The sequence below is a fragment of the Diadema antillarum genome, unplaced genomic scaffold (assembly GCF_040938485.1).
Source record: "Diadema antillarum isolate AM-2024a unplaced genomic scaffold, OU_Dant_1.0 seq00000894_RagTag, whole genome shotgun sequence".
NCBI lineage: Eukaryota > Metazoa > Echinodermata > Echinoidea > Diadematoida > Diadematidae > Diadema > Diadema antillarum.
In genome coordinates, this window is record NW_027271757.1 from 438,442 (window position 1) to 453,800 (window position 15,359).

Genomic DNA, 15,359 nt, shown 5'->3' on the forward strand with positions numbered 1-15,359 from the left:
ATCCACTATTTATAGTCTCCAATGGATATGTGATATCTTGTGACCGCTCAAACGCACACAAAAACGAAAGCAAAGCATCTGAATGGTACATGAATGCGAGCGCGATAAGGCACCTCCAACAGCTCGCTCACTTCATTCAGTGTATGTGCCAGAGGAGAAGAGAGAGAGAGCGCAACAGCGCAAGCAGCTTTCCTTTCAAACAGCTGGGGGGGGGGGGAGGTTTAATTGGATGCAGAATCTAGGCATAGTAATGCGAACATACTTGTCACGGTCGTGTGCATTGCCGCACGAATGTATCCCCCATGCCACAGTCCATGCACTGGCTTCTCCGCATTGAGCTTCCCAGAAAGCCTGAAATGCTGATCAAATAGCATTGCGCTCGGCCTCGCATAATGACGCAGATGTGGGCTGACCTGAGTTTGAACCCGCCTGGAGTGTTTTGAGCAGCACTGCCATATCCACCAAACTGACAACTGTGGCCGCCTGATGCAGGCGAAGTGAGATATCTTGATCTGATGTAAAAACACTCCCTCGTGTTGGCAAGCATTATTATTTGTGCTTCACTCCCAAATGAAATGCAAACCTAGCAACACCAGTAGTTTCTGTAAAGGCTGTTGTAATCCATCCACCATTACTGTCTGCGTGCTGAGCAGTACTTAGCCAGTGTAATTAGTGCCTCCAAGGAGTGGCTCAGGTTGATGGCATACAGTGGAGGCAAAGTGCCCCCTTTACAGTCAGAAATGGTTATATGCAAATGGCAGGCTCTATTCTAGAGCAGGTAAGCCAGCAATCACGTACAGTAAGGGGTGAGAATGCTTTGAAATAGTACAAAAATGTCCACAAAAAAAAAGATAGTCGACTGTCATGAATAAGCAGTATTCATGAAATGAGAGAGAGGTACCTGAACTGATTTAAACTAAGGGACTGACAGAATCTGAAATATGTTCTAGCGTAGAAATGTAAGTCTGTTGTCAATACATGTATGCCTGTAAGACTGTGCATCTCTGGGCAAATGTGAAATGGAGATCTATGTCCTTTGAGGATAGGCACTACATGAATAAAATGCAATGAAGGGGAAAACATAATGTGTGCATGATAAAAGAATTGAAGGCAGAATAGAGGCTAGCTAGCAGTTCACTCAGCGGGTGTGGAGCGACTCAAAATGTATGCCCTCTGAAATGGACAGTTAAAGGGAAACTTCAGTGCAGGTGCATATATGATGCATTACACAAATTTCATGGATGGCGTCTTTTCAGACCGTAGAGTACAGTACCTCCATAAGGAAATTTCTGCCTTGTGTAAATGCTGCATGTAAAACACATTGATTTTTTGCTTTTCTTTTATTTAACCTAAAGAGCGAAGAAATAATGAGCAGTAAAATGTGAGATTGATGACGTTTATTGGATCATTATACATGATATCTGCCATGCATGTTTTAGTCTGGAGCGAAGTATCTTTACTTTCTTTGAGTAGACTTGCTTGTCACCCAAGTGTTAGTGCGACTAATCAGAAAAACAAATAGACTTACCTTTTTAAGATCGAAAAATGTGGACAGTAAACAGACACCAAAAGGAAAGGCATGTCGTATTGAATTGGCAAGCAAGGAACGGGTCAATGATTGACAAATGTCATCTCCAGGATGCAGCAGCTCTTTGTAAGGGTATTGATACAAGAATTTGGAATATAGAGTATAATGGTATCTTCAAAGACTGAAAATGCAGTCTATATAATGGTCAACGTTATGCCTATGTTACCCCCCCAGTGAAAATACTTCAATTTTGAATGCACCTTCAGCCAGGGTATATGCCGAGGGCTAGTTCAGCACACAGCCATAGAAGGAACATTTCAATAATATCTTAAGCTCTTATGCATACTCTGATGCAATTTGGCAGTCCAACAATCAATTATTGCATCATCATTCATCATTCATCTTCTACCCAGATCCCAGCAGATTTTGTAGAAGGTGCCACAAATCTAGTGTGAAGGCAGTAATCTAATGCTGATGTGAACCAAACCAATTGGTTGAGCTGGGACTAGGAGTGATTGCGCCAGTAGTGTGGGTGTGGACATGTTTGGAAGCTCCTATCTGCAGTGGCAGTGTAAGAATCTCACAGATTCAAAACAGTATTTTGATGACACTGTTCTCTCACACTATGTGTAAAGCAACTACAGTACATCTCATGCAGATTTGATTACTTGGTAGTTCTCAGCCAATGGTGAGAAACTAATGCCCCACCTCCTCTCATAGGTCCTTGCTCTATGTGTACATCGAGTCCAAAGGGATTTTAGATATGTGACCTAAGTTGTTTCATTCATTGCTGCCACCAAGATTTAGGGCATAGAACTTAATTTTTTTTAAAAGTGACATCTTGTAATTATGTATGATTGATGATTTGTCAGTGAAATCTTCATAAGCCTCAAAATATGTTTCAAAGCCTTGTCTGTGGACTTTGTATCAGAAGGAAAAGATAATGTCATTCCTTTCTTCTTTACCTTTTTTTTTTGGGGGGGGGATTGAAGGGGGTAAATGTTCTAGAGCAGGTCGAGCTCAGACGTTTGTCCGTGTGTCGTCCAATCAGCGTGCCCCAAACTTTCTCCTCCTGAGTGTGTGCATCTCGCCCTGCTGCCATTCGTGTGTGGCACACACTTGGGCCGAGAGTACCGCTCCATGGCACATGCAGGAATTAGAACGAATGTGTCGCCCCTCCAACAGTGGTGTGCGCTCCCCCCGCAACAGAAGGAGACGAGAGGCAGAGAGCGGGGCGGGCTGACTCTTCCCCACTTCCTTGAGATGCTCATGACAGCCTGCTCCCTCCATGCACAAGGAGGCTAATGAAGAAGCCAACCTCGCAAAATTGTCCGCGACGCGAACGTGTGTGCTGCGATGGTGGTCCCTCTCTCCCTCCTGTTGCATACGTGTGTGCGTGAGACAACCGTTTACAGAAATGGACATTATCTTTCTGACATGACTCCATCTGGTATCTTCGCCGCCCGGGAAGACACCCCTCCTCCTTCCACTCGCTGCAATCTCAACCGGAGATGGGGAATTCCAGCACTGGAGGCAGACCTCGCTAGACTGTGAAGAGGAATGGGAGATTAATTCTATGCTGCCTTTTGCTGCATTCCAGCTTGTGCCTTCTGATTCAGCAGAGTCAGCCTGCTATGTTTTGTTTTTTTTCCTTCTTGTAGATCACTAAACTTCGCTTGGAGTAATGGATTTCAAAGTTGTAGGTATGTGACCTTCAAAGTTGCTCTTTATCTATCCTTTCGTCATAGCACTCTTCTCTGTTCATTTCAGTTGAACAGCAGCTGAACATCATATGCTGTTGGGGATACAACAGAAGAAAACAGAAGAAAATGCCAGTATGTATGTTCATTGCCCTTTATTTGGAATGTACACTATTTGGGTCACTTGGCTGGAGATGAGTAACTTGTGCAGGAGAGGCTATTTAGAGATGGCAAATACTTTCTCTAACATAATTGTAAATATTCATTTAATGTAATGTAAAACATGATATATTCGCGGCATGAAATTTCCGCGAATTGGAGCCGATGGCCGTTTTCCCGGCATGAAATTTTTGCGAGTTGCCACCGGCGTTCAATGCATACAGTGTAGACAAGAACTTATGCATGCATTTTAATTTCGCAAATCTTGGTGCGAAATTAAAATGCACGTGAGCATTCCTCATTTTACAGTATCTACGTGTATATTAGCAGTGAGGCTGAGAGTCCAACACATGTTAACGTTTACCAGTATTAATTTTTTCCCCTAACTTCTTAAAGCTCTACAGTGGGAAAAGAAAGGGTTGAATAGCAGTTTTAGGGCAAGTCCAAGATAAGGTCCCCTCAGAAGGCAAAATTTCATCTTTGCTCAATATTGACATGTTTGGTATCATTTTGAAGCTTATGAGTTGAAGTTTTGATTTCTGTGGAGGAAAAAATGATATTATGTAAATTTATGCAAATTTCAAGGGCTTCATTCGCATAAATGTGAAACAGCGTTACGTATGGGACATTTATAAAAATTCATATTAATTCAAAGGAAAGCAAATAATATTTGATTAATATGTGGACATAAGAAGTTCATCACATAGTTTAACTTGGTATGAAAATTTAGGGATTATGCAAATGATTATGCAAATTAGCTCGTGTCCTATCATGAGATGTCCCATACGTAACAAAATGAGGTCATTTTTTTAGGTTTTTTCTGAAATTGCTAAGGTTATTTTAATGCCCTTTTGGAAAGTTCTAATTTATTGTTTAGAGAAATTAAATACCAGAGAAAAAAGAAAAAAAAGTAAAAGAAATATTTTTTATTAGGCATTGAAATAATGTTACGTATGGGACAAATGTGTTACGTATGGGACATCCTCATACATATTGCATGTGAATGCATGTAGCTAGCTGGGAAGGTCTCTCAGTACACAAATGGTCAATCATCCTGAAGAAAACATCCCAACATTGTAGCTACTTTTTGAGTTATAGACACTTGAAACAATATATGAACTTGACTGAACAATTTTCAGAAAGGGGGAGGGGAAGATGGCAAAATACACAATGAAAAATCAGCATTAAAGGGATGGCATAGTTTTTTGTAGAAATGGGGATTCAGTTTTCAACATTTAAAGAGATGATTGGAAACCAATTATTGAATTACTTAAGAGCATAAAATCCTAAGACTAGAGGAATTCAAAGTTTATGTGATGGAGATCCAATTTGAAATGGTTGTGATATAGAAAAAAATAAAAAGTAAAATGATTTTTTTTTTTAATTGCAAGTGATACACAAATTGTCCTTATTCAGTTTCAGTAGTAGCCACAACAAAATTCATGGGTATACATACTGAGGTGTGACTCGAATCAATGACCTGACTGCTAGACAGACATCATATATCCACTCGATCACTGGGGTTCCACGCAGCAGGTATTGCTTATTCATTAAACTTAATATTTCTTGTGTCAAGTTGTTTTTTATTGAAACTAAATGGCAAACTGCCCTTCATCAATGGAAGTAAACACTTTAAACTATTCAATTTTTCAGTAGTAACTATCCTGATAAAAATAGGGCATTCATACTCAGGATGGTCATAAAAAAATATAGAATATGATTGAATGTGATTATGATGGTGAATATCTGGGGAATATTGTTCCCTTGTCAATCTGGATCAGTATTTGAGTAATTTCAACTGATTCCACCTCAATAATTATGCAAAAATTTGTTTATGGGTATTTTGCAAAATTGTTTTGCAAAATACCCATAAACATGGTTCTCCACACACTAAACAAATGGGGGACAAAGGGCATGCATACCCAGGTTGGTCATAAAAATATAAAAATATGATTAAATATGATTATGATGGTGAATATTTGGGGAATATTGTTTCCTTGACAATCTGAATCAGTATTTGAGTAGTTTCAACTGATTTTACTTCAATAATTATGCAAAATACCCATAAACATGGTTCTTCACACACTAAATGAATGGGGGACAAACTGTCCCATACGCAACTGTCCCATACGTAACACGTCATGTCTGTCTTTAATTAGAACCTGTAATTAGAGCTTTTTGCCTCATGACATGAAACTTACCTGTGATAATCTTGAGTGTTGTGACTTTCATCACAGTGAGTTACAAGTTGTAGAATGATATACTTTCAGAGAGTTTTGAGGTTGAAAAAAATGTTCAAAAAAACAAAATTTTTCTGGTCCCATACGTAACGGCACATATTTTCTCTTCTAGAATATAATTGTCAAGGTCATTTTTCTCAATTTTTTACATGATTATACTTCTTCTAGATATCAATCACCATGATGAAGTTCAATATGATCAAAGGCCATTAACACTATTTTTCAGGTCATAAAAGTCTCTGAATGTCCCATACGTAACGTGCGCGTTATCTTGGACTTGCCCTTTAAGGAAATTTATTGTAATGTGGCTGGGAATGGGGTATTCTCAAAGTTACTTTTCGTATACACTATCATTATTATTTTTTCTTGGCGGGGGGAGTAGATTTCATGTGTGTGTTTGTGTATTATGCTATTATGCATTGTTTCTAAGGAAGCTTTTTCTGCTCTAGGTACCATCATGGAGCTTTAATGGACAGGGTATAAGATGAGCAGCTGGGCACATTTAGCCACAGAATTATGCAAAATATAGTGGATCAGATATGCATGAATAATCAGCTCATTTGCAGTCCAGATGCCCACCCGTAGAATTGAAGAGAAATTGTAGAGACCATGTCTATGGTCTCTTTTGTCGTGTAATCCTTTTATGATTTCTCTTGTTCTTTCTTAGAATTTTTAAGGGATAAGTGAAGAGGTGAAGCTTTGATTCATGTGAGGATTAGATTGCCACATCAAATCAATAGCCTGGTATGCCACACTGTCTTTGGTAATTAGGTGGGGTCTATAAAGTAGGGCTTCGCAATAAACCACTGTTAATCCTATTAAATCCTGCTTCTACACCCAAAAGCAGAGATTATCCTTCAAGAAGAGAATGTCCCTTGAGAGGAAACAAAAGATGCTGGTGGATCCTTTCTGTACTCTCTTACAGTTCTCTCCCTAAGTCATTTTTAATCTCTTTTTTTTTTTGTGTGTGTAGTAGTAGTAGTAGTAGAAGGAGGAGGAGATGAAACAAGAGTGAGATGTTACAAACATGTGTATATAGCAAGAAAATATTTTGCGCTAAAGTGGCAACCTAGGCCATCATGCAGGTGATTCATAGGATTTAATCCATGGATAATTGAATGATTAATTTCTTTGTGAACCAAGTAGTAGGCCTACTCCTGCCCTGAGTGTATTACAAAGTTGAGTCTGCGGGTAGCAGTTCTTGACCCTGTGTTGATTTTGATGGTAGCATGATTTTTTTTTTCTTCAGCAGTGCATGATTTGTCTTATTTCATTTCTTTGGTTGTTGATTTTTTTTTTTTTTTTTTTTTTTTGGGGGGGGGGGGGGGGGTAAGAATGAATGGATTAAGCCTTGGACAAATCCCTTTATATGGGACTGTTGCTTTTGTACTGTCTTGACTAGCTAAACCACTATAAGTGGAGTCATCACTGGGTTTCGTCTGTATAGATTGTAGCAGTGGAAGTTCAGACCAGGCAATGACTGATACCAGTCTGCATTGTACAAGTGAACACTGGTGAATGCACTTGAATGTAGCTAAATATCCTTGCTTTGAGCCCTGCTTTCATTTCATTATTGCATACCGGTACTTGTAATGAAAGCATTGATCATGATGATTTTTTTTTATTTGTCTATTTTTTTTTTCTGCCAGTCGGTATGTCTGATCTTATGTATATGTATTCAAAAGACAAATCGGTTATTTACTGAGAAATGGAAGGATATTGAATTCTTTTGTGTTGTTGTTGTTGTTTTGGTAAATTGACTCGACAGTCCTCAACATACCCTCATATGAGTAATCTGGGTCATTCAAGTACATTCATTTTTATTTGAATATTTATTTATCTATTTGTGTGTGTGTGTGGTTAGTGAAGAAAATAGCACATTCCTACAGACAGAAAATTGATGAACGAAAGTGGAAAATTTAATGGGACACGTGTTTCCATTGTTTGAGTAAAAATAGCTTTGCACAGTGTAAACAAGGCAGTCTAGTTGTTGTTGAAAAATTCCTTCCAGATTTCTGCAAGTATCAAAATATTTTGCTGTTGACATCACCAGTGACTAAAGTCATGAATATAATGAGGAGAGATCACACTCCACTGATCGTCACGAAATGAGGTCATCGTTCAGCAGGAAGAGGAATTTTGCATTATAATGCAGTACGTTTCCAAAAGGGTAATGTCCTAAATTCTGTATTTAACCACGTACCTGTCCACACCTACATGTGTAGGGATCTTCCCTGCTTTGTAGGTTCTGTACCATTTCAGCAATTCGAGGAATGGAATTTTATCACATCATACATATTTTTGTTTGTTGCTCAGCACTGTGGTAGGCCCTACTTGTCTTTAAAGGACAATTCACCTTCATAAACATAAGGATTGAGAAAATGCAACAATATTAGTAGAACACATCAGTGAAAGTTTGAGGAAAATTGGACAATCGATGCAAAAGTTATGAATTTTTTAAATTTTTGTGTTGGAACCGCTGGATGAGGAGACTACTACAGCTTGTGAGTCATATGCGTACAACAGTATAAAGAAAATATAAAAGAAAATTCAACATATTTTCACTTTTGTCGCATAATAAAAGAGCAATTGACTTGCCTCTTTCTAAAGGCAGGGGGAATAATATTACCCATAACATTTATCGGTAACGAGTCAGGGGAATGTGTACTTTTTTCAAAAGATGGAATTTTGTGAAATTCTCTTTATATTTTCCTTATATTGTTGTACGCATGTGACATCTAAGTTATTCATACACTGCAGTAGTCTTCTCATCCAGCGGGTACTGCACAAAAACTTCAAAAATTCATAACTTTTGAACGGATTGTCTGATTTTCCTCAAACTTTCAATGATGTGTTCTACTGATATTGCTACATTCTCTCAATCCTTATGTTTATGAAGGTGAACTTGTCCTTTAAGGGTTGTGTCCTAATGTACGTGTGTGCATATTTCAGCACATAGGATTTTCCATGCCTAGTTGAGTTCAATATCCTTTCACCAATTTGAGAAATGGAAATTCACCATATTGTCAGAATTTATGCTTTTAGCCTTAGCCCAGCACTGTCATGACATTTGTATGTCATTTCACATTTATGATACCAGTAATTCATAGATGATAAACATGGAATGATAATGTGGTAATGGTAAAATCTTTGTCTATTGATAAGTAATGGTTAAAAAAAAAAAATGTCTGTAACCCTTTCTTGAACAGTGCACTGCTATGATGCAGGGAATACATCCTGGTATCGGAGAACAATATCCATATAAGCATACCGGTACTTTAAATATGCAAGGTAGATTTTGTGTTGTAATTCCTCTGAGTCGATAACATTATCAGCTTAGGCTTTAATAGCTGCTTTTGCCTTATGAGTGTCCATTGGTTGATGTCGCAAATTACATAAGTAACATCACCTTTGATGCAATTTTTTTTTAATCTGTTGGAACCTATGGTTAGATATTCCCTTTGATGTAACTTTGTTATTGATCTATTGGAATTTATTCTAAGGGTGAATAACCTTTTCATATCTATGGAACATCTTGACCGAAAGATCGTCTGTATCTGGTCGTTGGTGAAATATTCCACGGAGACTGCGTCTGTCTACGGAGGAGAGCGATAACGTAAAAAAAAAATAAAAGACTCCTCCGGACAGACGGATCTTTCTGTCTATGGGACACCAAGAGTTTATTCTGAAATAAAAAGACGATCAAAGTGGGCACGGTACTCAGAATATACACTAACAAAGCCTAAGACTTGTTTGTGCTCATTACCCTTTCAAAAAACCTTTTTACAACCAGGTTATCCTTTTCTCCCTCTCTCTCTCTCTCTCTGTCTCTCCCTCTCTCTCCTGGTCATGACTTTCATCATCCTTTGTGTAAATTGTATTTGTGCAGGCTGCCAGTGCCATTTTCTTTTTTCTCTTTTTGTTTAATCTTTTCTAAACATTCTGTGTCTGTACTCATTGCTGCCTCGTCAGCTTTTGCTGATCATGCTTGAAGTAGGTCAGCACGTGACCTTGATTGTTATGAAACATCCAGGGTTGCTCTGGCAATGAAGTGGGGGTGATTGGGCTGCTTGCCTGTGATCAGTAGAGGTAGAGATAAGAGAGAGGGCAGCATTTAAACTTTTCAGTCAAGGAGGGGTGTGCACTTAGACATATTTTTGCAAGGACTTCAGGTGTTAAACTTTTCTTAATAGGGGCCACTCTACCCTTGCCTTCTGTCCTGGCCACACTGCGAAATTAATAACTCACACTTATTGTTGCATGAACTGCGAATCATATTCATCTCCTACAATGTATACAGTAACCCACCAAACACCCCTTCTGCAGGCACTTCTGCACTTTGCGTGCCCCTAACCCGTGACCTTACAATTCCATTTTCAAGGCGAAGGAGTCGTGATGAAGTGATGAAAATGTGAACCGGCATGTACACGTAGAAAGGTCGGCTGTCTCTAAGTACACATTACATCAAACCCGCAGGGCAGAGATTTGCCGAGGGTTGGTGCACTGCTCGTTACCCATGACAATCGCAACCTCCTGAAGTGAAGATGATTGTATTACCATGTGGTCTGATATTTGGAAGGTGGCAAATTTTGGGATCGCACATCAATCATAGTTCATGGCAGTAATATTAGTTCATGGCCGAGCGGAAAATTGATCGAAGTTATCTTCTTTCCACGTGCGGTGCAAAGTCTTCAATATCATTTTAGTGCAGTGTGTGTCATAGCTTTGCATTCTATGAGAGAGGCACTAGGCCAGGTGCCTATGCCATCACATTTGTGACATTTATCGCGATTTGATGGATGTTTAATGACAATCTAGTCACGTCACTGAATGCAGAAGGATTGAAGGATTATTAGGAGATCTCTCGATTGTGCGTGCTACAAGGGCCTTGTTCGTGTCGGCTGATATTACTTGTCAGCTGCCTGAGTTGAGACGTTTTCAATCTTTACTTGACAAGGATAGAGGAGGATGATATCATACGCATCCTGCGCCAAAATTGTACGCAAATTTTGATTTTGAATAGTGGTTGACCCTACAATGTCATTTTCTCTGAATATTGTCGATGAGTGTTGGTTGATGAAAGTGTCATCTTCCCTGCGAGAACAGCAAGTTGTTTTCTATGATCAGAAGTCAAGATTAATGGATGATAGCGTGCATGCATGCATATCATTTCAGTAGAATCGTACTTGTAGGTGTTGTTAGATAAGTGTGAATACTTGAAACTGTAATTCAAGAACGGCAATTATGTGGAGCAAAGAGTTTGTAAAATGCTGTTAGATGCAGCCGTTCGTAATGATGATTATATGCAAATTAGAAAAGTCGGCATAGTGCTCCATTCACCGTCAGCTGAAGCAATGTGGATTTAATAAAGTGGTTAGCCAGAATGATAACATAAAATATAGTTTTGCCACTGATGCCGGTTACACTTAAATTTCACAACTATCAAAGTCATGCGCGTAATTAATCAAAAGCGAAACGGATTATCTGTATACAACTGTAGCTTTCTCTTTCTCACTGGACATTATCTTTTTTTCAAAAATAACATACAAAAGAAAATGTTTGATGCAAGGACTTGTGTATATCAGAAGCTCGTCAGTACTGGCAGGAGCCAGGACAAAAATGTGGAATTGTTCCTTCTGTTTTGGATTTTTCTTCTTTTTTTTTTGTAACTTTAGAATTACAGCTAAAGTCCACTTTCAAATAGCTACATAGTAGTTTCATTTTAATCATGTTTAGGGTATACACTGCTCAGATGCTCTTCAGCAAATGGCTAACGATGTCCTGGATGACTATTGGCCAGACGTGAGAATAGTTCTGTCTTCTGTAGGTTGAAATCATGCACAAAAACAAACAAAGACTACATCAGGGTAAAACTCATTTCCTCAAGTACATTTACAAATGAATTCTTTTGACTGAAAGGTTTTGACGATTAGAAAATCACATTTGCAGGTACTCACTGGGCTATCTTTGTTGAAACCACAAATTACTGATTTTAATGAAGCCGGTGAGTAAGATCTGTAGAATACATAGGTGTTTTCCCCTGCATGTGGTGCTGTAGATGATGAGGGATTTTTTTCTTTTTTTTTAGATCTATGAAAGTCTTGGTGATTGCATTTAAATTGAGCGGTGCACTTTGTGACTTTACTGACCCGCCATTCTGAAAACGAAATTTGATATCACCTAGTATTCTAATAGTGACAGGTTTGGGTCAAATGAAAGTTGTTTAGTTCTCATTGAGAGGGAAAAGAGCAGGGTGGGGGGGGGGGGGAGAGAAAAGAGATATTGCCAATGTATCCTTTACCAGTGGGTATCACTCACCCATTTTTGATTGACAGGTTGGAGGAAAGAGAAAGAGCAGAAAGTTCATCCACCATTTTGTTTGTGACTTATTAGTCATCACCTTAATTTCAATAATATCTTCCCTACTGGTGCCACATGAACCCCCTTGGGACCTATGACCAAAAAATATAAAGAAAAAGGGGAGGGGGTAGGTAGGTAGAATGGCAGGAGCCGGTGGCCTCTTGGGAGTTGCACTTCTTTGTTGTTGCAAACCATATTTTAACTTTTCTTTTAGTTGGCCTTCTTCCCGAATTTGCTTCCTGGCAGGATGAAAAGTTAGAAGTCTTGTGGTTAGTTGGTATATGTGGTCTGATGAGTGACAAATACCGGTATGTACATCTGCAGGTGCCTCATGAAAACTGGATTCCAGTAAAGAAAAGATAGAGGAAAAATAGAGAGAATGAGGGGAGAAGTCAGATTATACTGGTCCCCTTTGTTCTGGGAGATGTGCATGAAGGGAGTGTAGACTGGTAGATGGAAGAGCCAGGTGAGATTTCCCTGGCAGCGAGCCAAGCCAGGTAGCTAGCGGTGAGTAAGATTTTGAACAATTGCGACAATAAAATGAGCTCCACGCAGAGACCTTCACCATTGAGCAGTGGGAGTGATTTTTCTATTCTCTTTGTTCCCCCAGTACCGTTAATCCCACAACTACCAGATAATTCCCGACTCAATGTCCCAGGATGAAAATTTATTGAGCAGTTCAGTCCCTGTATCATTTTTACATCTTACTGTTTGCCAGTTTATCTAGATATGACCAGCATGTTTCTAGGGAAGATTTTGCCAACTTCTGAACCTGTGTGATTGTTGTTGTTTTTTTAAGGCTCTGCTGACTTTTAACCCAATGTTTGTTTGTGCTGTGATCTTTTGCAAACCGAACCTCTTTTGTTTCCTATGACTGTTGCGTTTCTCTTTTGTCTTGTTCTGTTTTCCAAAGAAGTTCTATTGTTGGCGGGGAGAAAACATAAGTGGGGTTGGGTTTAATTCGTTACAAACATGACAACACTCAGTGACACCTCTCCTGAGGCGATTCTCTGTACTTCTTGTGACCTTGTTTTGACCAGGTGGGAGCTCTTTGTGTCCACAAAAACGGAAAAGAATTAAAAAAAAAACGCTTAAGCTGAAGACTTCCTGTTGCATCTAATTCCAGGAATTGCCTGAGCGCAGACGCACGATCTCTCTCTCATCACGCATGAGTACAGTTGACACAGAGTTTCAGAGAAATGAGATGTGGAGATTCGAAACCACACATCGTGATTCAAATCATACACATAGGTTGCCATCATTGATATTTCAAAGATAGAGCCAATTTGCAGATACCATAGCTGTCTATCACTTTTTGGATGTTGTTGCAGCAGTTATCATTAATCTTTTTTTGGATTGATACCAGTGTGATTCTGGCAGCTGAAATAATTAGTTGGCAAGGCTCAGGAAAATACTCGGCCCAAAAAATATCATAAGTTACATATCGTTTACAGTGTAGCTGTGCGGATTTTTTGATAGATTGATTTTATGTCATGGGTGAAAATTAAGACATCCCAAATGTAAAGTTGCGGCAATGTCTCTAATTAGGGTGAGTGCTGGACGAGTTAACTACCAGTGAGGATCCAATCGTGAGTGAGTGACCTCAAGGCTTATGCCAACATTGGCACAGATGTAAACAAAGACCATGAGAAGATAGCAGCAGTGTAAACATGCCTCGCTATTTTTCTGTCACTACGAATAGATGATATAAGCCTGCATGGAGGTAACATTAGGGCAAATGCTTATAATTCTTCCTGCTGGCCAGAAAATTTGATATCATAATTTTACACCGGCATGGCATGAATAAGATATGAGCAAAGCAAAAATATTTCCTGTGTAAATAATCCTCTTGCTCCATACAGTGACTTTAACTGCCAGTAATTACAAGGGAAATTGCTTCTCAAACCACATGCCCAGTACACATTGCTCATCATAAATCATCATAAAACGCAGTTTCTATCAACAAGCGGCACTCAGAAATAAAAGTCTGCATGTTTGATACTGGCTTTAGGGGAATTTCTTTTCTTTCTCTTTGTGTGTCTTAAATTTAACTAGAGCTGATTTTTTTTTAATGAGTTCTTTCAATATTTTTTACATCATAATTTTTGCACTGGGCCAATTGCGGTGAACTTCACATATTAATTTTTCACAGATTACATTGTTTCTGCACGCATTCTAATAGTTCCAAAAATGTATAAATCGCATAGTGTTCATTTTTAGCCCTACTCAAGTAGTGCGCAATATTACACACCACAAAATATTAAAAGTTTACAGTAGTTGATTCAAGTACATAGAAAGTGAGCACAGGCTTCTTTTGTGTCAAGACCAGTACGTGAAACTCTGTTGTACCGAATTATCCTCAAGTCCTCCATTGCTAAAATTTGTAGCCATGGAGCGTACCAGGAGATTGTTGATTTTATGATGATCTCTCAGAGTCGGAGCAGGTTTCCTTTCACTTTCAGTTTCCACCTTCCCTGAGCGAATGCATTTGAAGAGAGCTAGTTCAGTCTCTGTTTCGTCTTTTACATTGTATGTGTGCATAATTTCAATCAGTTCTAGTGTGCTGGATTAACTCTGGATGATTTTCGTGTAGATCTTCGGAAAAAGAAACAAAAAACACCATCTCTGACAGTTGAGTGCATTTCACAGGAATTACCAGTGGCACATAAAACTGGCATTTATAATTCTATGCATTATTAGATCTTGAAGTGTCTGCCTCCAGTGTGCAGCCTTTAATGGGAGTAGATGTATGTTAAGGAAAATTTTCATCCTGATATTTTGTTGTTTTGCATAAAAGCAGAAGAATCAGAGAAGTAAACTAGTGAAAAAATGGGAAGAAATTCCATCATATAACAAAAAAGAAAAATTAAAATGAACTGCAGACTTTTAGGGAGTAAGACAAATTTGTATTGAATGTCAGCTACTGGTAGATGTTGAGCAGCGCCCTCCATTTGTTTTTGTATGCAGTATTTGAATAATTTTCATTTCTCCCGAGTATTTTGGCACAGACCAAACTTATCAGCTGAGGAGGGCAAACACGCACACACACACACACAAAAAAAAACCATATTACTCTTGTTATATAGCTAAGAAGGGGTGTGAAGAAATTTTTTTTTCCCCAGGAGATAGAATTAGAATTGGTGAATTTTCATGTATAGACGGAATAGGAAGCTGCTCATCACCTACATTGTACTGTATGCCACACAGAGTTTAATAACAATTTGCTTTATACTCTAAATGCTTACAGTGTGAAATGTTTGAATATTACTTTTTAACGTGTCCTATCCCCCCCCCCCAATTTTCACAGATCTTCTTTGAATATCCTGTTTTTATGCAGAGCAACATAATATCACATTGGAATTTCCTTTTGAA